Source organism: Mus pahari, chromosome 14 (assembly GCF_900095145.1).
Source record: "Mus pahari chromosome 14, PAHARI_EIJ_v1.1, whole genome shotgun sequence".
NCBI classification, from domain to species: domain Eukaryota; kingdom Metazoa; phylum Chordata; class Mammalia; order Rodentia; family Muridae; genus Mus; species Mus pahari.
In genome coordinates, this window is record NC_034603.1 from 8,288,069 (window position 1) to 8,311,190 (window position 23,122).

The window sequence follows — 23,122 nt, forward strand, 5'->3', positions numbered from 1 at the left end:
AAATGACAATATCAACCAACCAGATCTCCCAGAGCTCCCAGAGACTAAACCACCAACCATAGAGTACACATGGGGGGACCTATGGCTCCAGATGAGCATGTAGCAGAGAATTGCCTTATCTGGCACCAATGGGAGGGAGCCCCCTTGATCCTGTGGAGGCTCAATGACTCAGCATGGGAGACTGCTAGGGTGCTGAGGAGGCGGTAGGTGGGTGGTGGGGGAGCACCCTCATAGAGGCAGGGGGAGGGGATAGGGGTTTTGTGGAGGGGGAACTGTGAAGGGGGATAACATTTGAAATGTAAATAAATAAATTAAAAATAAGACTTTAAAGTACTTTTATATGCTCCAGGAATCTGCTCACAGAGACCCTAAGACTCTCAGGGTGCTGAAATCACACTATACTCAAAGCACTGATTGATGGGATATTTACAAAGAACTTACTGCCTTTTCTTCTCCTTGCTCTTCTAGGTACTCCAGGACAACCTGAAGCAACATGGTAAGCAGAAGGTTGAAAATATTTGAGAAATGGCAGAGAAGGTAGTTGTGTATCCTCCTCAGCTTCTTTCTATAATTACAGCAAGCATATCCTTATCCACTCTGGACCACTGGGATTAAACTGGTCCCAACAGCATATGGATAACTTTTTTAATTGATGAGAAATCAACACTATAAAAGAAGGTTCTAGACAACATTTCAAATAAGAATACTGATGAAAATCATGGAAATTGCTGTGAAAGTTTGAAGAAGGGCCTGAATGTCTGGGTCTGGTCCGAAAAGTAACAAGAAAAAACAAACAAACAAACAAACAAAAACAAAACAAAAACAAAAAACAAAAGAAGAAGAGTTTTGTATGGAGTCTTTACAATCCTACCAAAAAGATGTTAAGCTTGTTATATTTTATTTTGTATCAATAATATTTACATGAAACCATGAAACATTTGAACTAGGGTCAAAGTTCTGCACAGACTCATGTTTTAATGAATATATCACTAAATGCATTTACTTAATTATTTAAGTAATAATTTACTGAATGTCATTAAATAGGAGAATATGGAATAAATGTGTGTTCCTACTATTCGAGAATCAGAGGAAGGTAAAATGCAAATTTGAGGACAGCCTGGTCTACATATAGAGAGACTCTCTCAAAATAAGTCTCAAGGAAGAGGGGATATTACCAAAAAGGGAGTAGAAAGAATGTAATCAACAATGGACCAGGGAGTTTGTAATGAGACTGTGTCTCCTGATAATGTCATAGCTACATCCATAAAGCATCATCAATATGATTAACCAAACATGAGTTGAACAAGGATGACACCAATAAAGATGCCAAAGAAGATAGGAACAAAACCCACAAAGGCAATCCTACACAAAGCAATACAGGCAAGTAAAAATGCTGAGATGCTGAGAGCCAAGGAAATAGTCTCCTCCAGGGAAGAGCACACCAACTAGTTTTACAATATCTGATAATCCACTCTGAAAACATACATACAAATAATATACTGTCTGAGGAGGTTATACTTAGGAATATATGTACATATATATTCACATATTCATGTAATAAAAATGAAAAAAAACATGAATATGAAAGAGGACAAAGAAGGGTAAAGAAAGGATGTAAGAAGTAGAAGACAGAAAGAAGAGCTATGAAATGCTACCTTCTGGGCAAGACCTAGCTATTGCGCTCATGATGACACTATGTGGCCTATACTGGGACCACAAAAGCTAGGGTTGCTAACAGTCAAGCAAGAAAGGGAAATGTCTCATGGAATATCTCCTGATGACTTCTCAAGGTGGATTGCCTTTGTCTTCAGTTGAATATACAACCATTAGTCTGGAGGCTATAATGAATAACTCCAAATATGTTCATACACAGTCCTGGTAAAATGTAATGAGTCAGAAAACAAACAAGTGACATCAATGAAAGTAAGAAATTTTTATGGAAGAGGGAAATTGGCTTGAATGTGATCCTTCCTGAATGTGGCTAGAGCCCAGATTATATAAGCCTACTGGGTCGCAAGAAGTGAACCAGGATTCTTTCACTTGTTCCCTGTTTGCCCTCGACTATGGCTTCTTTGGTTTAAGCTCCTGCCTCTGTGACTTCTCTGCAAGAATGGACTCCAACTTGGAGCTGTAATCCAAATAAAGCCTTTCTGTCTTAAATTGAAAAAAGAGAGGGGGTGTGTAGCAGCGATGGAAGAGATCAGAGCGTGAGTTTAATCAGCATCCATCATATATGTTGATGAAATTGCCCATGCACATAATTGATAAACACTTTCAAGTGACCTGGACTCAGAGTACCCTTAGGAGAAGGATGACACTGTTGTTTGCTAACACCATACTCGTCCAGAACATGTTGTAAGTGAATGGGACAAGGTGATTATTCTAGAACTGTTGTAAGCTAGGACTTCTGAGAAAAGTATTTTACCAGGACAGTACATGCACTGATTTGAAGATCAAACCAATAGCTATGAAGGGCAAATACGCTCTCCATTGTTCAATTCCTGTCTCTCCAGTGGCAACATCTCTCAGCACTGCTTCAATCTACTCTCAAATGAGAATTATTCTACTCTGCTGCCCCCATGAATACTACTTCCCCTGGAAGATTAAATTCCGATGCCATTTCCTCTAGAAAACACATTTCTTCAGATTGGGTTGGAAGCCTGTCCTAGGAACTGTCCTGAGTACATGGCTCTAACTTTAGTTCAAAGACGTATATCTAACAATTTCATGAATTTGCTAAGGAAGTAGTGAGAATAAATACATTTTAAATTGTGAGCATGCAGTAATCTGTAATGTATATAAATTGACTGACTGCTTTGATATAATCAAATGCCAGCTATGTATATCTTATTCGTATTATGCATCATGGCTGTAAAATGAGCTTACATGGTTTTTGCAACATTGTGTGAATACTTGATACTAAAGATGGGGTTATCTTTCTCCCCTACTTAGTTTTTCTGTAGGGTGTTAGAAAGCAACCATTAGAAAATCAAAAGGAAAGTTTCAAAGAAATAATTTTCACATGAGTAATCTATGGGTTGATTACCATAGATTACACTAAAAAATGTATCTATTGAGTCATCATAGTGAAATAAATGTTAACTCAATAAACAAAATCAATGTTGAGCTAGCCAGTGAGGTGATTCAGCAGGTAAATATGCTCACTACCAAGCCTGACAATACAAGTTAAATCCCCGGAACACATAAAGTGAAAAAATACAGGCTCCTCCTGTAACTTGGACTCAGCTTAAACATATACCTGCATTCATAGACACATAAATAAATAAGTAAGCAAATAAAGCAGGTGCAATTTAAAATATTAAAACAAGTGTCCACAGGTTTCAAAATAAATCACCCAGTGGCTTACCTTCAGAACAAGATGTAGAACTCTCAGCTCCTCCTACACCACGCCTGCCTAGATGCTGCCAAGTTCCTGCCTTGATGGTAATGGACTGAACCTCTGAACCTAAAGTATCTTTTTTTTCTTTCACTGCACTGGCAGGTTTCTGTCTCCTTTGAACTACAAGCTAGAGTGCCAGTGACACATTGTGCCTTACAAGGGTACATGAGCAAAGCCCATCATCTACTCTTTTAGAGCACATTCTGATGTTGTTAATGAGAAGTTGACTACCTAAAGGCTGCCCAAGACACATGAGGCTCAACATGAAAATAGTCAATAGTCTTATCTGTGCCACAAGATCTTCAGCTGGCAATTCAAAAGCCTTCATATAATTAAAGCACCCAATCATTTGAATCTTCCTGCTGAGCACAATCCGAGTTGAGAGATGTCATTCTTGCTATAGACTTCTACACTTTTACCTGACATAATTCATTATACTAGAAAAAAAAAAATGATTGTTTAAAACAAATAAGGATTCTGTCCCAGTTAGGGTTTTACTACTGTGAACAGACACTATGACCAAAGCAACTCTGGTAAGGATAACATTTAACAGGGGCTGGCTTACAGGTTCAGAGGTTCAGTCCATTTTCATCAAGGGGAACACCCAGGCAGGCATAGTATAGGAGGTGCTGAGAGGGCTCTATCTTGTTCTGAAGGCAAACAGGAGAAGACTGACATCGAGGCAGTGAGTGTGAGCATCTTGTGCACAGTACCTACTCCAAGGCCACAATTATTCCTACAAGGTTACACGTCCTAAAAGGGCCACTCTCTGGGCCAAGCATATACAAACCATCAGAGCTTCAAAGTGACTCCAGCAAGGGACAACTGGAATGCATACTCCCTACATGAATTTGGTAACCAAATGCAGTCCAGTCTGGGATTCTCATACAGACCTATCACAGAAAGCTATTACTATCCTATGCCTTCAAGTTGATTTGCCTGTACTGTCAATCCTGAATTTAAATATCACAGAGTAGGTGTTTTCTTGTTGTTTTATGATTTGTCAAAAGTTAACCATCAATGCTTCTTTATTAAATGGAGAAAAAGTTGAAAAGGATACTCAACAAATTATTCAAGACAGACCAACAATTCAACATGAGCCTCTTTTTCCAAATTTCCCCCTCGTTATTTTCCAAATGAACATATTTCTCTCTTAAACTTCGTCTACTCTTCCACTCTGTGCTAAGATATGTAATATATCTTGCCTTGTTTTTCTGACTCTGTCCTCTTGTCACTTAACTGCAGACAAATTCTCTCTCTCTCTCTCTCTCTCTCTCTCTCTCTCTCTCTCTCTCTCTCTCTCTCTGTATAAAAATAAAAAATAAAAAATTCCCAGCTTCCCAAGAGTTGCCTTTATTTTGTTCTTATTTATTTTTTTGATATAATATATGCCAACCACAATTTCCCCCTCCCTCTCTGCCTCCAGTGTCTCTATGCATCACTGGTGGATATTTTTTTATAAAATTCCTTGTTCCCTCACCTGCTTCATAGAGGGGACAATGCCAAAAGACAAAAGATTATCCATTTGTTCTTTTCATTTATTCTTTTCCTTTCTTAAAAACAAACAAACAAACAAAACAACTCAGTGTCTCACTGCACATCCTTGGCTATCCTGGAACACTCTGTGTAGACCAAGATGCTCTCCGATGTATAGAGATTGACCAACCTCTATCTCAAGAACCTGAAGATTAAAGGCACATGCAACATATTGATCAGAATCTGGACTTTAAAATCATGACATCTAAACATACAATGCTTGCAAAAATATGAGGAAGCCTGTGTATTATATGTGTACTTGTTCCTTCATATAGAAGTTTACAAAATAAGTTATAAGCATTATTAAAATGTTGCTACTCTTTCATTTCGGCATTTGATCAGAAAGAACTTATTTATTTCACTATTTTGTATGTTTTCTCTGTTCTACCTGTCTATACAAGCAGATGGTATCTCTTCTGCCTTTTTTTTTTTTTTTTTACAACTTATGGACAACAAAGATGACGTTCTTATGTTCTTAATTCAAAATCTCCTAGTCCTTGATCACAGAAAAGGAGACATAGGTTAATTCAGCCCACATACACAATTACTGTAAATAAAAAGATGATTGATCAAGGTATAGAAGAGAACAACCTAAATAACATGATTTTATAGGAGGTAGTGATCCAGGAACTATTTTCTCTTAGAAATTATATATCTCCAAGGCAGGTGGTAGACAATAACCTTGTGCACAAAAAGTTGAACTTGATGCTAGAGTTAGATATGGAATTCGATTGAAGACTGGTGATGTGAATTTGAAGGCCAGAAGATCTGAGTTTTATAAGTGCAAGCTGTTATGTGTAACTACCACCATGGTGGAACACATGCATTACATTAAGAGGTAAAGCATTTCATTGTCAATGAGGACAAATTCTAACAATGATTAGATCTTCCTATTATCTTTTGGAAGATAATTATTTATTGCTTCATACATTTATAGGATAAATTTTAGGTTTTTTTTATCCCATTTCCTCTCTTTCCCAGTAATACTGTCCCTCTTAAGGACTTCCTGTCTTACTTTCCTGTCATCTTTTCATGTGGTCAACATGTTTAACTGAAGCTACGCACTGAGTTTGGGTGGGAAGTTATTGAGTTCAACAAGGACGACTTATCTACGTCCACACCACACTACTGAATAAAGTGACACTTCTTTCCAAACAAGCATTAAATGGTATTAGTCCCACTAGGAGGAGTGTTTTGTGCTCCTTAACATACCCCTCTGGGAAGTTTGATGCTTGCATTATGTTGGTTTTATATACTTTCTATTTAGGGTATACACACACACACACACACACACACACACACACACACACACGTCACTGCAAGCTTATGTGGAAAATCGTATCATACTAGACTATTTCTCCACTGGGTATGTTTTAATCTTTAGCATAGGAAGATTCTGTTAGCCTCAAATTTCTCTCTATACTAATAGTGTGTTAATCTTGTGTTAATCACAAGACCATGAAAGAATAAATTTATGTTTCTTCATGTTTATTTAATTGGGGGAAGAAATTAGTTAAATAATAGCACGAAGTACTAGAAATGGTATTGCATTTAGACTTTGTATGTGACAAACAATGCAAACGTTAGAAACTGAAACCCAAGTCACTCGTTTCCTTTGAGGCTGTTCGTTTGACTGGGAGCTCTGTAGGCTTCATTTGAGATCCCAGACTTGGCTGGACTCAGTGGGCACTCAGTGTGGCTGACTGACACAGTGGGCACTCAGTGTGGCTGACTGACACAGTGGGCACTCNCAGTGGGCACTCAGTGTGGCTGACTGACACAGTGGGCACTCAGTGTGGCTGACTGACACAGTGGGCACTCCTCAGTGTGACTGAGCCTCACCCAGGGCTATCATTCAGGCTTTAGATATCCTCCTACTGGCCGCTCCTGAATTCTTGCTTCTTTACATGGAAGTTTCAGGACTGCCTTCCAGCAAGATCTCTTCATGCCTATAACAATGGTAAGATAACATCACAACAGTGGAGTATGATCACTGCAAACCCTATTTCCTTCCTCAAACTTCTTTCATACCTCTCCATCCAGACTCCCCCTCCCAATTTCATATATTTTTACTTCTTTTATTTTTTCAAGATTATAATATAGTTACTCACATGCTCCTTCCTTTTCCTCCCTTAATCCCTCCCTTATATAACTCATTGTTTTCTTTAAATTCAGGGCATCTTTTCTCATTAATTGTTGTTACAAACATATGTGTATGTATCTACATACTCATAAATATATAAGTACACTTGCTTTATGTTTTTGATAATGCATTAAGTGTATTTAATACTAGTCATATGTGTATGAATATAGAGTACCCCTTGATGCACTGATGCACTGAAAACCTACTAGTGACCATAAGCCTTAAATAAGAATGATTCTCCATCCCATAGCAGCTATCAATTGCCAGTTGCTCATTAGCCGTGTGTGGGGCCTGGAGATCATCTCCTCTATCCATGAAGGAATATTGATTGGCTTCATCTTCTGCAGGTATCATGCTGGTAACCAAAGTTGACATGGGCGCATGAGAAAAATAGCCATGGCATGTTCAGAAAACAGGAGTTCACAGCCCTCCTCCCCAGAAGCAGGAAGAGGGTAGAATAATGGGGGAGTTAAAGACTTTACTTCTTCACAAATGGACAGTAAGTCCCAAAGGGACACTGGTATGGGGATGAGTTCTATTTTACAATCCAGAGCATAGGCACCTTTGGTGTCAGGGCTCACTGCTTTACTATCTAAAGACGGGATGAAAACTTCCCAACTCAAAAACTTTGAGTAGCATACTATAGTATAAGATAGCTGTCCTCTCTGATTTATACATCAGAACAGAGTACACAATCGCATGTATGTACAGACTTATGCTTATTGAAACAACTCAAGGGAATCCTCTGAATTGAGGAAAAACATTTACATTGGAACAAATTACATTTTACTGAAAACCTAATTGTTACACTGAGAGCTGTACACTGTTGTAATTGCATACTCCTAATTACACACGCTGCATTATTTAAAAAAAGAATGGCATTGTTTATTTGTGATATTCTCTGCTTATTTACACTTGCATATTTGAGCAAGAAACAAGGAGTTATTTCTTCCATGTGGGAGGGATTGTTATCTGTTCACAAACACAAAATTAATTCAGGAGAGGGAAACTGCCTCTCAGACAGGAAGAGAGAAATTTCTCCTGAGGCAAGACATTCTACAATGGCTTCTAAATTTCTGTATAATTAACAAAGCACTTACCATCTGCAATGATTGACCTGTCAGAGCTGTTCCTCTGAGATAATTTTGGTGACATTAAAAAAATTGAATATCCAAAAGCCACATTTGACTTAAATGAGTTAGCCCATTCTTGTAAATAGAAGTAATACTCAAGACAGAATGTTCGATGAAACACTGCTTAACACGGGTCACCTTCACTATATTAAGTCCCCTTTGGCACTTGTCTGAGTCTCTCAGTGCCTGCTGTAATGGTAACCCTGTTCTTTTTGTCTCCTGATTTTGATTTTCTAAATGCCACTCGAACCTCAGAGCTGGTGGCCCAGTCAAGCCTCTTACTTAAGCATATAGTTAAGAGAATAATTCTTGCTGAATTATAATCATATTCTCTGATTGATGTGTGGGTGAGGGAGGGGGAAAGAAGAGAGGAGTTCAGAAATTCATTTTCAAAACTCAAATGAAAAAGTTTCAATCTCTCTATCTCCTCTCTCCCTCCCATTTCCCATTCTTGGCCAACAATGAATATGCATAAGGTGCAAATGAGTGTATCACAAAAGAAGGTGTTTTGTTTTTTTTTTAAACTTTTCCTACCACAGAATAAGAGGAGTATCTAATGAGTACTTCGAATGCCCTTATTCTTTGTATCTTAAAAATGAATAGCCCAGTTGTTCATTGATGTGTTTTCAAAAAGAAAAACAGCAAAACATACACCATACCTGGCTAGATGGTCCTTCTCTTTAGCCAGGACTGGTCCTTTTAAACTTATGTAGATATTTTTTGCAATGATGCAAAGACAGCTTCTACTTCCCTTTTATTTGTTTTATTGATGTTAAGGTACAGGACTTGCAAGAAAGTAGACTGACTTCCACAGTGGCTCACACCATCTCTATAGTATAGCTTCTATTTCAGTGACCTATTGGAAAGAGTCCCTTACTACATGGCTCACTAAAATTGTTCCTTTACTTTAATAGATGAAAGAAAGTAGAGTCTAATATTTCATCCTATTTCAGAGGAGATTTCCCCCACAGACCAGTAATAAAGTGTATCCCTACAAGTCCAGTCTCCGCTCGTAGCAGAGAAACTTCTAAGTATGTAAGCTTATGACTGATCTTTTCTGTTTGATGTATTTGAAGTTCATTACTCACGTAATAAGAACTAAAACACATAAGAGTTAGGCTCACATATGTCTAAAGAGTCTTACAGTGACTTTGTATGGGCATTCCCGGGATTAAAGTAAAGTGTCAATATACCTTGTGATAAATGAAAAGGGATCATTTTCAATCAGGTAGCCTCAGGGTTATAAATCTCTACCATTAACAGATCTTTCTTATTTTCATTGACTTGGGTTTCTTTTTCTAGAACGATGAAGCTGGGAGTCACTCTTATTTCTTATAGATTAAAAAAAGAATCCATCAAAGATCTTATATATACCAAAAGTTAAAAAAACATCTAGCAAGATGTTCAGGCTTACTTTCTGGAGAATAATATGATTTTTTGACTTTTGCATGATATGATAAATTTTCCTACCAGGTAATGTCATTAAAGAGTTACTATCCAATTAAGTAAAATAATAATTTATACTAACACTGTACATTACTGAGGGTTAGTGAACATTGCTAATATTATATATTATATATTCTCAAAAGTGAAGGTAAATTAAATAAATAAATGTCACCTGGCTTAGTATGCTGAAATACTAATCTATTAATTAAACATTGCATTCTGTAGTTCTCCTATCAATTGATGTCACTGTTTTACTTGAATAGGCCTCATATTGATCCTACAGAATATTGAATAATTTCACTGAAACTGATCTAGAGAAGGGGAATGTAAAAGAATTGAGTTCCAAACTAAGACTTAAGGAAATTGAAGGCATGTGTGTTACTTTCTTTCCTTGTGACACCCAGGCTAAGGAGGCCCACTCTGAAGTTCTTCATGCACACTTACACACTTGTCAAGGGCTGGAAGTGAAGAGTAAGCCAAAACAAAGGCTTTGCTTGATCCTCACTCTTGGCTCTTTTGCTGCTTCTGGGAAGGTTTGGAGACCCAGCCCAGACCCTGTCCCATTCTTTGTACCCTGAAAGGCTACGTCCCAGCTCACATTTCTAGAAAAACAGCTGTGTCTCTGAAAGGAAAGAGGTTTATCAGAAAGAAAATAAAGATCATTTGTAGTGGAAATTTCTGGTTTCTTTGGAGACTGAGTTAGGTCATAATCACGTATTGCTGGGGCAGACAGGTGAAAGAATGTTTTGCTGAAACAGACGCAGGTGAGAAGATAATTGGCTAAATCAGATACATGAAAGGGCACATGGTGTTGAAATATGACCACGGACAGTGGAAAAGGCAGGTGTTTTGGTTCACCTTTCACCGTCTTGCTCGTCTCTGCAGATGATGCTCAGGCACTGGTTGGCATTATACCATATGGCTAATCTTCACTTGTTGTGACTTCATAGAGAGAAACTTGCCAAAGAACTTCTCTGCCACTTCCATGGACTTGCACTGAGCTGCTGGGGCTTCACATCTTAGTCTGGATTGTGCTGCCACTGTTGATTCGTGTGTGGTATCTGCCAGATAGACTAGACTGAAACTGCTGATTTGTGTTTGGTTGTTTGATAGTAGACTGAACTACTGATATCCTGATAATGAAGATTCGAATTACCCTAAACAACTATTTCTAAACAGGTCCACTTTCCCCATATCCTTTTTTTCCCACTCCTTCTGGTGGATGGTAGGCTAAAATGGAGGTTAAAGCATTTAAGAATCCTTATTAAAGTAGGTCTTAAAAAAATTAAAGCCTACAGTTGTTAGTGGAACTTGTATAAAAATTTCTTGAAAAGTCCAAATGAAATTCCCTGGAAGAAAATATAGCAGACAACTCACTTCTGAAAGCTATCCTAGGATGTTATAAGAGTTTTTCACAATATCTAGGGACAAGCCAAAAGAGAGAGGAAAATACTAAATACAAACAAGGCTGTCTTGACCTCACTGCCTATTAAGATGGAACCCACAGATTTGCCTTACATGGAGACTGCCAATTCTGTTGTTAATGTTATTAATTTAAATTTCATGCTAACAGTTGTGATTAAAAATATATAGAATTAAGCATTGTCTCTGCTCATTAATTCTACTTCCTAGTGGCTAGCTCCTTGCCCATCTTTCATGCTCACAGCTTGCCAGGTGAATGAGGACAGAGTTAACAATGTTTTATAAGGTGGATCATTATCGTTCTTTCCAATTAATACTTTAAGGGCATATGGGGTGAACAGTGGCATGCCAAGTCCCTTAAAAAGCATGGTAGAAATTAATTAAAGTCCTTAAAGGGATGCTAAAAAGTGATAAAGAGAAAGTAGCTACTTAAGGAAGGAATTACAGGGTAAATAAATAATTTTAAAGACATTTGTTCCTCTGAGTTGGTGGTCACAGTTTCACTGGAGGATGCAGAAAGAAGACATTACAAGAGCTAAGATGTGGAGGGAGGGGGAGACAAACAAGACTTGGAAAAGAAGTTCTAGCAATCACTATTCACACACACACAAAAAAAAACTTGGATGTAGGAGATGTCAGTTAAGATAGTTTTTGTAATAAAGTTCTGGCAATACAAGTAAAGTGGGCTTAGAGAAAACTAAAGGGAACTGAGGGATGACATAAGCATGGCAGTTAGCCGTCTCATCTACAGCTTGAGCTAGGACATTCAGCAATGGCTTGGGTTTGACTTCTACTTTGTTTCCTGGTTAATGTTCCTGGTTATTCCTTCATTCCAGGACAGAAAAGCTTCCTTAGGTTTCCAACCTCCTACTTTCTGAGATCTCACAGAAAGGATAAGCATTGCAGAAGAGAAACAAGGCTCGTTACACACTCTGTCTCCTTTCCCCACAACCCAGCCATTGTGATTGCCGAGTGACTACTACAAATTGGCTGCTGTGGCTCTGGAACTGTGTTTCCTGCATGCTCATCTCCAAATGGAATGCTATGTCTTGAAAATAAGTAGAATTTATATCATCCAAATTATATCAGTCAGGGATGTAAAAACGGTGATTCCCTGCAAGGAAAATTGGGGTAGGTATGTGTGTGTGTGTGTGTGTGTGTGTGTGTGTGTGTGTGTGCCTGTGTGTGTGTGTGTGTGTGTGTGTGTGTGTGTGTGTAAAATGAACATTTATAAAGAAATAAAACTCCAAATAGGAGGAATACATCTTGTGTATTTTTATACTGCAGGCTGCCAATAGCTAACAATATTATAGTTCCTCTTTCAAAACAAGTAGAAAAGAGAATTGTGAATATTGACATTAAAAAGAATTTTTTAAAAGCTTGAAATTATATGCATCCTTGGAGGATTATTGGACTACTGCATAGTTACTTTGCTCCTCATAAATACCCACACTGGCCATTTAATAACAAACTACAACAAAAAGAACAAAATAATAGAGAAACAGGAAGAGGGATAAACTGAAGTTTTGGTGATGGAAATCTAGTTCTGTGTTGAAGTCTGACTAATTAGATACACTGTGATTGTGCAGTTGGTGTGTTTCAGATCCTGAGCCAAATTATCTTGGACTATCTATCATTAGCATCCTTTGTATCAGTCAGTTTTCCAGAGGAATAGATCCCTTGCCCCAAAGTGGACCACCTTGCCTGGCCTCAGCAAGAAAGGATTCTGGGCCTAGTCCTGCAGGAACTTGGGGGCAGGGAGGTTAAGAGGAAAAGTGATACCCAGAGGGGGGCTTCCCCTTCTCAAAAGAGAAAATGGTGGAATGGGGAGAGGACTTCCAAGAGAGGGTACTGGGAGGAGAGGAGGGGCTGATATTGGGTTGTAAAGGGAATAAATATTTTTTTTACAAAAGAACTTACGAGATTTAATTAGATAGATGATGATAGGTAGGTAGATAGATGATAGACAGACAAACAGACAGACAAAATGGATTTATTAGAGTGGTTTACATTTTGTGGTACAGCTAATACAATAATGGCTATGGCTATCTACCAATAGGAAGTTCAAGATTCCAATTAGTTGTTCAGTCCATGAGGCAGGATGTCTCAACTGATCTTCAGTATATGCCAGAATTTTGAAGAAGTAGGCTCTAATGCCAGTGAAGGAATAAATTTGACAGTTAGAGTGAGGGCAAACAAGAAAAAAGATCAAGCTTCCTTTTTCCATGTCCTTTATATATGATGCCAAAAGAGAGTGTGGAACAAACTAAACATTTTATTTTATCATCTCAAAAATCTGGGGAAAAAATGGGCCTTCAGATTTCAAATGATTCAATCAAGAAAAAATTCTTCATAGGTGTACCCAGCCTCATGGGTTTTAGTGAATTCCAGACATGGTCAAGTTGACAAGAGAAAATAGTCATCACACTTTCAAGGTCATTCATCACCTGATTCTGAGTTTGACCTAATTTTTTTGTAAAAATCTATCAGCAATGTACTAACCAACAACTGGCTTCCACTAACTCAGAGATTAGAATTCTCCCAAAAATCACCTGAGACTACAGATAAGATTCTACATTTTAAATTGATATATCTATCTAATGTTTCCATCAGACTTGAAAAGTACACAGGTATGTGGGTTTCTCTCATTCTGGAACTGTACAAACTTCATGGAAGTATTGTGCAGTGGTTTGAATATATTTGGCCAATGGGAAGTGCTATTATTAAGAGGTATGGCTTGATTGGAGTAAGCATATCATTGTGGGGATGAGCTTTGAGGTTCTATGCTCAGGGTCTGCACATTGTGGTAGAGACTTCTACATACAGAATACAGTCTCTTCTTGGCTGCCTTCAAAGCAAAGTGTAGAGCTCTTGTCTCCTCCAGCACCATGTCTACCTGCATGCAGTCATGCTTCCAAGCACAAGAATTAAACCTCTGAAACTGTAAGCCACTCCCAGTTAACTGTTTTCTTTTATTTTGGACTGAGCATGAGGTCCCCAATGGAAGAGTTAGAGGGAGGACTGAAGGAGCTGAAGGGGTTTGCCACCCCATAGGAAGAATGACAATAACAACCAACCAGATCACCCAGAGCTCCCAGGGACTAAAACACCAACAAAAGAGTGCACATGGAGTCACCCATAGCTCCAGCTGCATATGTAGCAGAGGATGGCCTTTGTGGGTGTCAATGGGAGGAGAGGCCCTTAGTCCTGCAAAGGCTCAATGCCCCAGTGTGGGGAATGCCAGGGCAGGGAGGTGGGAGTGGGTAGATGGGTGGGTGGAAGAACACCCTGGTAGAAACAGGGGGAGGGGCAGGATAGGGGGAATCTCTGAGGAGAAAGCAAGAAAGAAGATAACATTTGAAATGTAAATAAAGAAAATATCTAATAAAAGAATAAATAAATAAATAAATAAATAGAAAAGGGGGAAAACAAAAGAGTTGTCTTGATCATGGTGTCCCTTCACAGCAATGGAAACCCTAATTAAGACATATTGCCATGGTCATCTACAGCATCCAAGGTGATCAGAATCCATGTTCCCAATTCACTCTCCCTCATATTTGGCTTGAAAATTAATGATTTCTCTTTTTGAAATGAGAGTTATGTATGATTGTTTGTAAATAGCTTTACAGGGGGAGAGAATGAGCTCTTTCATGTGCCTTTGACATTACTTAAGAAGCCCCCAACTCCCACTGTACAGTAGGTTTCCTCAGACCGTAGCAGTAATAGGGCTCAATAAACACCTGAAGAAGGATCAGGAAATAAGTCACTTTAGGATAGAAAAGGTCCGCTTCAGGCAGTGGAAGTACGAGAGAAAAGTTTACTGAAAAATATGTGTAGATTACCTGCCTTATCTCATTTAATCCCACAGTGATCCTAGGAACTAAGGTTTTCAATTTCTCTTTTTGTAATTCAGAAGAAAAAGACTGAAACCTGCTTTTTGTTGTTGGTGGTGGTGGTGGTTTGGGTTTTTTGTTTGTTTGTTTTTTTAAAAGGCTTTCAAACATCTTCTTGTTAATAGCGTCTTTTGTTAATCTGAACCCTTTTCCATATCTCTATGGGATCTAATTTATAGACACCACCAAACCCAGCATTCCATTACTCTCTGTGTGTGAAGCTGAGAGATTCTAATGCCCCTGCCCTGCCCCCCTGTCCTGCCCTGCCCTGCCCCCAAACTCTACAATAACAAGGAGGAGGCAAGAGATGAGAAGGTTGTGAGCAAAGAAACTATGGATGGTAGATGGAGAACGTAGAAGTTTAAAGAGGAATTTAGGTTTGCCTAAGGGATGATTCTTCCTACCTTTTATTTGTCAGTAAAATATTTGTGTCTTTTCAACACAGTGTGGAATTGGATCTGAATTAAGGTTGTTTAAAGTAGGGCTTCCAATGAAGCTGAAAAAAAAAAAAAAAAGAGAGAGATTCTGGTAGGGAGGGATTCACATGGTCTGTTTAAAATAATAGCTTAGTAGTATAGAGTAATTTAAAAATTAACCTCAAAAATTGTATTCAGCAAAATTTATTTTAAATGTTTAATCATGAATATGTGTTATGTGACTCTGCTGCTGCCTTAATGAATATCTGGGACAAATAAGAAAGAAAATTTAGAACCAGAAATAGGGGTACACACCTTTAATCCCAGCACTCAGGGGGCAGTGGCAGGTATGACTCTGTGAATCCAAAACCAGTCTGGCTGACATAAAGAGCTATAAACAAGCCGTGGCTACACTGTGAGACTCTGTCTAAAAAGAAAAGGCTAAAAATGGATAGATAGATAGATAGATAGATAGATAGATAGATAGATAGATAAAACAAAATTTTGAGTAACACTTAAATGTTATAACAGTTGTTCAGCTCCTACTTTAAAAAAAGAAAAAGAAAATGCACGCACACTTTAGTCCAGAAGAGAGAAGATATTCTATTTTTCATCTATCCAGATGACTGACTTCATTCCTACTCTTTATAAGATGACTCTCCCACCATATTCTCTTTCACCCACCACCATATATTGTTGGAACAATCCTAGACTTGTTCTGTGGTGATACATATATAGTCAATAACAAAAGCTAACAGTAGTTACCGTGGCTGAGTGCAGTTAGCACGGCAGTATTTAGTATGTGCTGAGTATTCAAAGACAGAACTTACTCATTACCAGGTCAAGAAATGTTTTCCCTTATAACATCCAAATAACAGTCAAAAATTCTTTCAGATGTTAGAGGTAAAATTAGAACCAACCTAGGTTTTCTGTCTTCTGAACCACTCCTACTCATTTTTCTGATATCCTTGTCTTCCCTTAACTCTGAATGGCTTATCTCATATTTCATTAAAGTTTTATGGTGTTTTCCTCTCACTTTATGGGATTTTTTTTAATATATAATAAGAGCTGTAAAAGGAAGCTAGTGAAATATGTACTTATATTAATACTGTTTATAAAATACAAAATAAAGAATATTCTACAAATAGTTTGTACAATATAATGCCAGGTCTCAGATAACCCTACACAAAGAGAAAATGCAGTTTTGTCTCCTGTTCAGATGAATGATGAATCAGGCACAGTTCCACTATTACACAAATAATAAATTATTGCTCAATCAACATTAAATGTGTTACATAAATCATGTTAAGTTTAAAGGCTTTGGATAAGGGTGACTTGATTTTTCAGCTCTACTGAAAAATCTACTGTGTAGTCAATACATAATGCTTTCATATATTTTAGTTGGCTTTTGTTTTAAAGCATGATTCAGGACCTTGATATTTAAAACAACAGTGAAAATTTTCCTTGTTTACCTTTTATAAAATAGAAAACATTACACATCAACTTCTGGCTACACTTAGGTCAACTATTCAGAGAGTGGCTGACAAATACAGCCATCCATTGGACAGAGCACAGGGTTCCCAATAAAGGAGCTAAAGAAGGGACCCAAGGAGTAGAAGGGGTTTGCAGCCCATAGGAGGAACAACAATATGAACTAATCAGTACTCCCAGAGCTCCCTTGGACTAAACCACCAACCAAAGAGTATACATGGAGGGACTCATGGCTCCAGATGCATATGCAGCAGAGGATGGCACAGTCTGTCATTAATGGGAGGAGAGGCCCTCGGTCCGCTGAAGGTTCTATGCCACACTATGGGGGAATGCCAGGGCCAGGAAATGGGAGTGGGTGGGTTGGTGATCGGGGGAGTAAGGAGGGGATATGGGGTTTTCAGAGTGGAAACCAGGAAAGGGAATAACATTCAAAATGTAAATAAAATAAACAAAACTGTGTCCTAGGCACAAGTACCCTGAATACAACAGATACGTTCAAAGGAGAGTTCCGTGACCTCACAGTACCTGAGATCCACTGAAGGGATTCTTAGAGTTAGCAAGCTCGAGGTTTTGTTTTTCTTTTACTTTTCTTTTTCTCTTTTTGTTTGTTTGTTTGCTTTTTGTTTTTTGTTTGTTTGTTTGTTTTTGTTTCACACTATGTCTCATATCATTGGAATATGAAGTGGAAATGTACAACCACTTAGCAATTTCTGTACATAGATCATAAAGAGTTGGAAGCACTTGAATAACAGAAAGAGAAAATAAGCAACAACAAATGAGAAAATTTTAAAAACATAAATAAAGCCTGTCGCTATCGTCAAAAACATCATCTGAAGACATGTCATTCTGAGTTTGCAGCAGTACCTCTCATCTCATATCCCCTTTCATTGCCACCTATTTTTAATGATAAGTCCCAAAAGATGGAGTTTCCGTTGATTTTATAGGGCAAGGAAACGTTATATTTTTCTGGTAATGACTAGTGATATTACTTTTTAATATTCTATATTCAGAGAATATTTTTTAAATTTTATTTTTCTTTAAGAGACAGACTGAGATAGAGACAGAGTGAGTGTATATGTACACACATGCAGGTCCATGGAATTCAAAAGAGGGTATAAAACGCCTAGGTTTCATAGTTGTGAGTTGTCTACTGTAGGTTCAGGGAACTGAACTCTAGTCCTCTGAAAGAGCAACTAGTTTTCTTTTAACCACTGAGTCACTTCTCCAGTCTATAAATATATTTTCATATCTTCTTCTACAACAGTTACCAACATGATTGAAGTATTTTTAAACTATTTCCTACAATTTATGAATCTCAGACTTTAATATTCCCTTAACATTGGTTTGCTGCAGTATAACTTACCCACCATTTTAAAATTTGATTTAATTAAACAATATTACATATATGACATAATTTTATATGAACATGTACTTTCCTCAAGATTTTTCAATTTTCAGTTGCTTAACAAAATAAAACAACATAATGTCATAGTAGCTTGACAGTATTAAATGGAAAGAGATTTCTAAAATAAAACACTATATTTTCTTTTTATTTGCAATTCACTTTCACTGAATTCCATGATAAATATATTATATGAGTAGCTGTTCCTATACCAACAGAAATAACTGAGTATCAACTTAATCTCACTCAGTAATATAAACAAGGCTCTTTACAAACCTTAGGTTAATGCAACATCTTCCCACACTGCTTGGCTTTCTCTTATAATCTTCTCTTTGCAAATGAGCTCATTAATCTAGAGCTGGATCAGAAAATCTCTTGGTTAAAAAATTAACTTTTGAAATCTATAAATGCAGTTGAATTTGAATCTTTCCTAATGGTCTGTTTTTCTAAGATATTTTTCAGTCACTGCATAAAAATATTCTTCTCTACTTTGTAGTAGAGAGAGTCCTGGGCATCCAGTGAGGATGAAAGAGAATATTTACCACTCTAATTTTGAAAGGTGTACATGTGAGTCGTCTTTCACCTTAAATAACAGTCTGCTCCAAAATGGTTGGGGGTCAGGGGAAGGCAGAACACTATCAGACCAGAGCTTGATGCTAACTGATACCTGTAATATAGTAATGCTAACAGTTACAGCAGGAATTAGCAAAAGGATTAAGCAAAACAAGCCAACATCAGCTGAGAAATTTAAAAAAACAAATACCAAATAATCCTTAGCATTCCCATCTGTGCAAAAATTTGAAGAAAAAAAAAGTAGATGTATAAATGGTAGCTCTAGCCACTATTCATTTAAAAGACCGGAAGTTGTGATGCTGGACTTGACAGAGTGGCTCTCTTGTAATCTCAGTCTCAGTGTTTAGGAAGAGTCGGGTTAATCTGGAGTTTGAGGCCAGCATGACACACACAGAGAATTCCATCTCAACAATCAAACAAAGTCTGGTGATCAGCTGAGCCAAATAGTGTTCACACAGCAAGAACACAATCATGGAGGAAGATTGGAAGTTGCAAAGCCCTGATTTTCCTGCTAAGTAGCAATCTGTCTTGTGGTAATGCCTATCAATCTTTCCTTTGGTGACACAGTCCACATCTGACTTTAATGATTATGGCAGAGAGTAAGCTGCTGCCACAGACTGATTGAAGGTAGAAGGACGTCCATGGTCAATCAGTGTGGATCTTAGGGCTTCCTGAGAAAGCTGGAGAAATAGACCCTTGATCCCCCTTTTGTAGGCGATGGAACATCCCCTGGCATTTTAGATCCAGTTTCACCTTTTTAAAAAGTCACACAAATGGTTATCTCTCAGAATTATATGTCCAGATCTATCATTTAAAGTTGTAAAGGTTTATTTTCATTAAATCACGGAAAGCACACAATTATGAAAATAATAGTGTTGCATGAGAAATCTCACTTATTGCCTCCCATGCCTTATATTACTTAGTACAAATTATGTCTCTATAAGCTTTGCATCACTGTATGTAAAATAGCAAAGTGTAATAAAGTAAATCCTGTTTTCTTGTTTTAAATTTTCATATGATCCAGGCAGCCCATGGAACTCACTATATAACTGAAGATGACTTGAGGTTCCAATCCTCTCGCCCTTATAGCCTTGGGAGATTATAGACAGGTGATACCACCACGTTGGCTTTGGGTAGTACTGGGGAACACAATTTTGGACTCCATGTATACTCATAAAAACTCTAGTAACTGAGCCACAGTACCAACCATCCATACTGTTTTATTTTTTTAATTTATTTTCAAAAGAGTGAAATGCATATGTTTATGCAATAATTTTTATTAGTCTAAAATATGGTAGAGCAAATGGTCTTTCATTTTAAGAGTGATATTTAACATTTCTAATATGACCATTAAATTAACCCACCCATGGACTAGTTTTAAACTAGATAAACTGTTTAATTCTTTTAAAAAAATACTATTTATCAAATAAAAACAAATCAAATCCATTTCTGTAACTTCAGTACCAATGTCCTTCTCCTCTTAGTAGGTTGGCCACTGTGTGAGTATTGTCCTCTTTTCTATATTAACAACTGGAAACGTGTAAAAACACCTCTGCTCAAAGACAACTGACCACATGAGAATAGCCCAAGATATTTTTATACTATTTAAAATTGTACACATGGTGAAGCCATGCGTTACCTAACACTTGTAAGGAGAATGGATGGAAATAACTAGACACATGTAGGATGTGATGCAAGTTCTTAAGGATAAAGTGAAATTGAGAGAGAAATTGAACTTCCTGAAAGGAAGTTCATGTTTGTGTTCTTCATTTGGAAGCAAGATAATTATACAGAGGGAATTTTGATTCACAAGATAGTCACAACTTGGTCCCTGCAGTATCATGCACAAATATTGCTGGGCTATCTTTCTTTTGGGCCTACAGATTGATGTTGAAAAGAAATTTAATTAGTGTTCTAATATGTTAACTTTTAAAAATTAAAAGCACAAGCAGTATAAGATGCCATATGGGCTTATTTCTACAACATGGAGGTGGCTGGACTGCCTTCACTTTCTTGGTGTGCAGAGAAGAATAGAGCTGAAACAGTATTTCCCAACTAATGTAACAAGCACATGACCTAGAAGATGTGACTCCAAGTCAGCTCCGTTGATGAGACAAGCACGCAGGGTACTAGCCACTGTAACATGTGGGCTCAAAATTCTGAAGCTTCGGGTAAATTCATCTTACTCCTCTGTGTCAACTAGCACACAAAACACACTTTCTCCACTAATAGTCAAAGCCTTTTACTGAAAATCGACAGAAAATAAATGCTGGCAGGGTAATAGTGTGGACATATTCATCCATGGATTGACTAGGCAACTTTATATGGCAGGTGAGGTTACCGTTGTTTGTACAAAAGTGGGAACCAGAATGCTGACAATGGTTACTGGATGGTGTTTCCTAAATTCTATTTTTTGATTCTTAAAGAATAAAATTGGAATGATTAAATTTGCAATAAAGGCTACACATATCTGTAAAAAAAAATGTTTCATAAAAAGTTATAAAACATAGGCAAACCAAATAGGATTATGATACATACTTACTCATAGTGTATAGGATGTCTTATTGGAATCGCCCTGAAGCAATTGTCTCCCTTTCTTTGCCACACAGTGCCCTGATGATTCTCCCTTGCATTCATCATAAGTAGCACTGACATTTCTTACTACATGATAGGAATTCACTCAACTTTGTGTATTTTAAAATCAATATTTTAAATTTTCTAATGTATTAAAAAAGTTACATATGTTGAGACCACTGGATGGCACCATTACGGGAAAGATGGCCATAACGTTAGTAGCACTAACCACAGGTAATGACTAGCCAACCTCCAGAACTGGAAACAGGACTGCAGGCAGAAGAGAAGGGTCCATTCTCTCCCCTTGTGGAGCCCAGGTGCCTCAGAAAAGCAGTTTCTCCAGTGAGTTGGGGAAAAATCTATTCTCTCTCAGAGCTTTGACTAGTTTAGTTAAACCTAAAAAGGGAGACACCTGCAAGACTGAGCTGTTCCCACCAGCTGTGGTGGTTTCAATGAGAGGCTCAGGCACTGGAATAATTGTTTCTGAGTTGGTGATACTAGAGAAGGTATGGGATCATGCAAGAGGAGCTGCATCAAGGAGCTACAGGGGCTGTGATCTAAGAGCTTAAGACCCACTGGGCTTCCAGTTCACTCCATTCTTCATTTTCCATTGAAGGTGTAAGCTCTTCTCTCTCTCTCTCTCTCTCTCTCTCTCTCTCTCTCTCTCTCTCTCTCTCTCTCTCTCTATCTCTATCTCATCTCTCTCTCACCTGTCGCTGGTTCCCACCCTTCCCCATTCAATGTATTCATCCTCAAATCAACTCCTTCTCTCATAAGTTGCTCTTCGTCATGACGTTTTAGCACAGCATCAGGAAAGTAACCAACATACTAGTCGAAAAATGAACCTCTGTGAAGATGAGCCATGGGAAGACCAGATGAGCCAGGAGAGAGCTGGACAAACAGTCACGTGAGAGGCCAGTGGACTCAAGATGCTCGGTGCACGCTCCAAAGCTATGACTGACAGAAGGCTCATCTGTGAAGGCATCCAGCTTTATATCAACCAAGGCTCCACGATAGTAAAAATGAAATCCATCTCGGATGAAGGAAATGGTTTATATACGGACATATATACACGCACACTATCACTAGAATACTCCTTTGCAAAAATGTTGCCTAAGATGACCATAGTAGCTCCATCCTGGAATAATGGATGACCACAGGAGTATATAGAATATAAAATGATAGTTTACAGCTGTCTTATGCTCTTCTACAATTCACAGAGAACAAAGGTAATAAGTAGTGTTTGCATTTTCCAGCTGGAATGGATGAAGGTACATATAACATCTGGGCATTCTTTGTGGGTAAAGACCCCTCATAGTAGTAAGTTACACCCCTGGCCCTGTGTACTTTCAGGTACACTACACAAGGCCTGCTGCTGGGTATTTGTCTCCTTGAGAAAGCACCCAAGTGTCATTATTGGCCAGTGTGGTATGTAGTCCCTTCTATTGACTAGCAGCCACTGTCATTCTTTAGCTTCCAGCCTCCTGGTTGTGCTTGCCGCAGTGATAGGGTATCAGAGAAGTTCAGCACACTTGTATCTTCATAAGAATTGCAATTTTCACATTTAACTACAACTGAAAGGGCATGTCATATATTACACTGTCATGGATGACGAGACATCCCAGAAATGCTGTTTTACACATACTTTGATAGCCGCAGCCCTAGAGGTTACTAATTTATTGATTTAGGTACA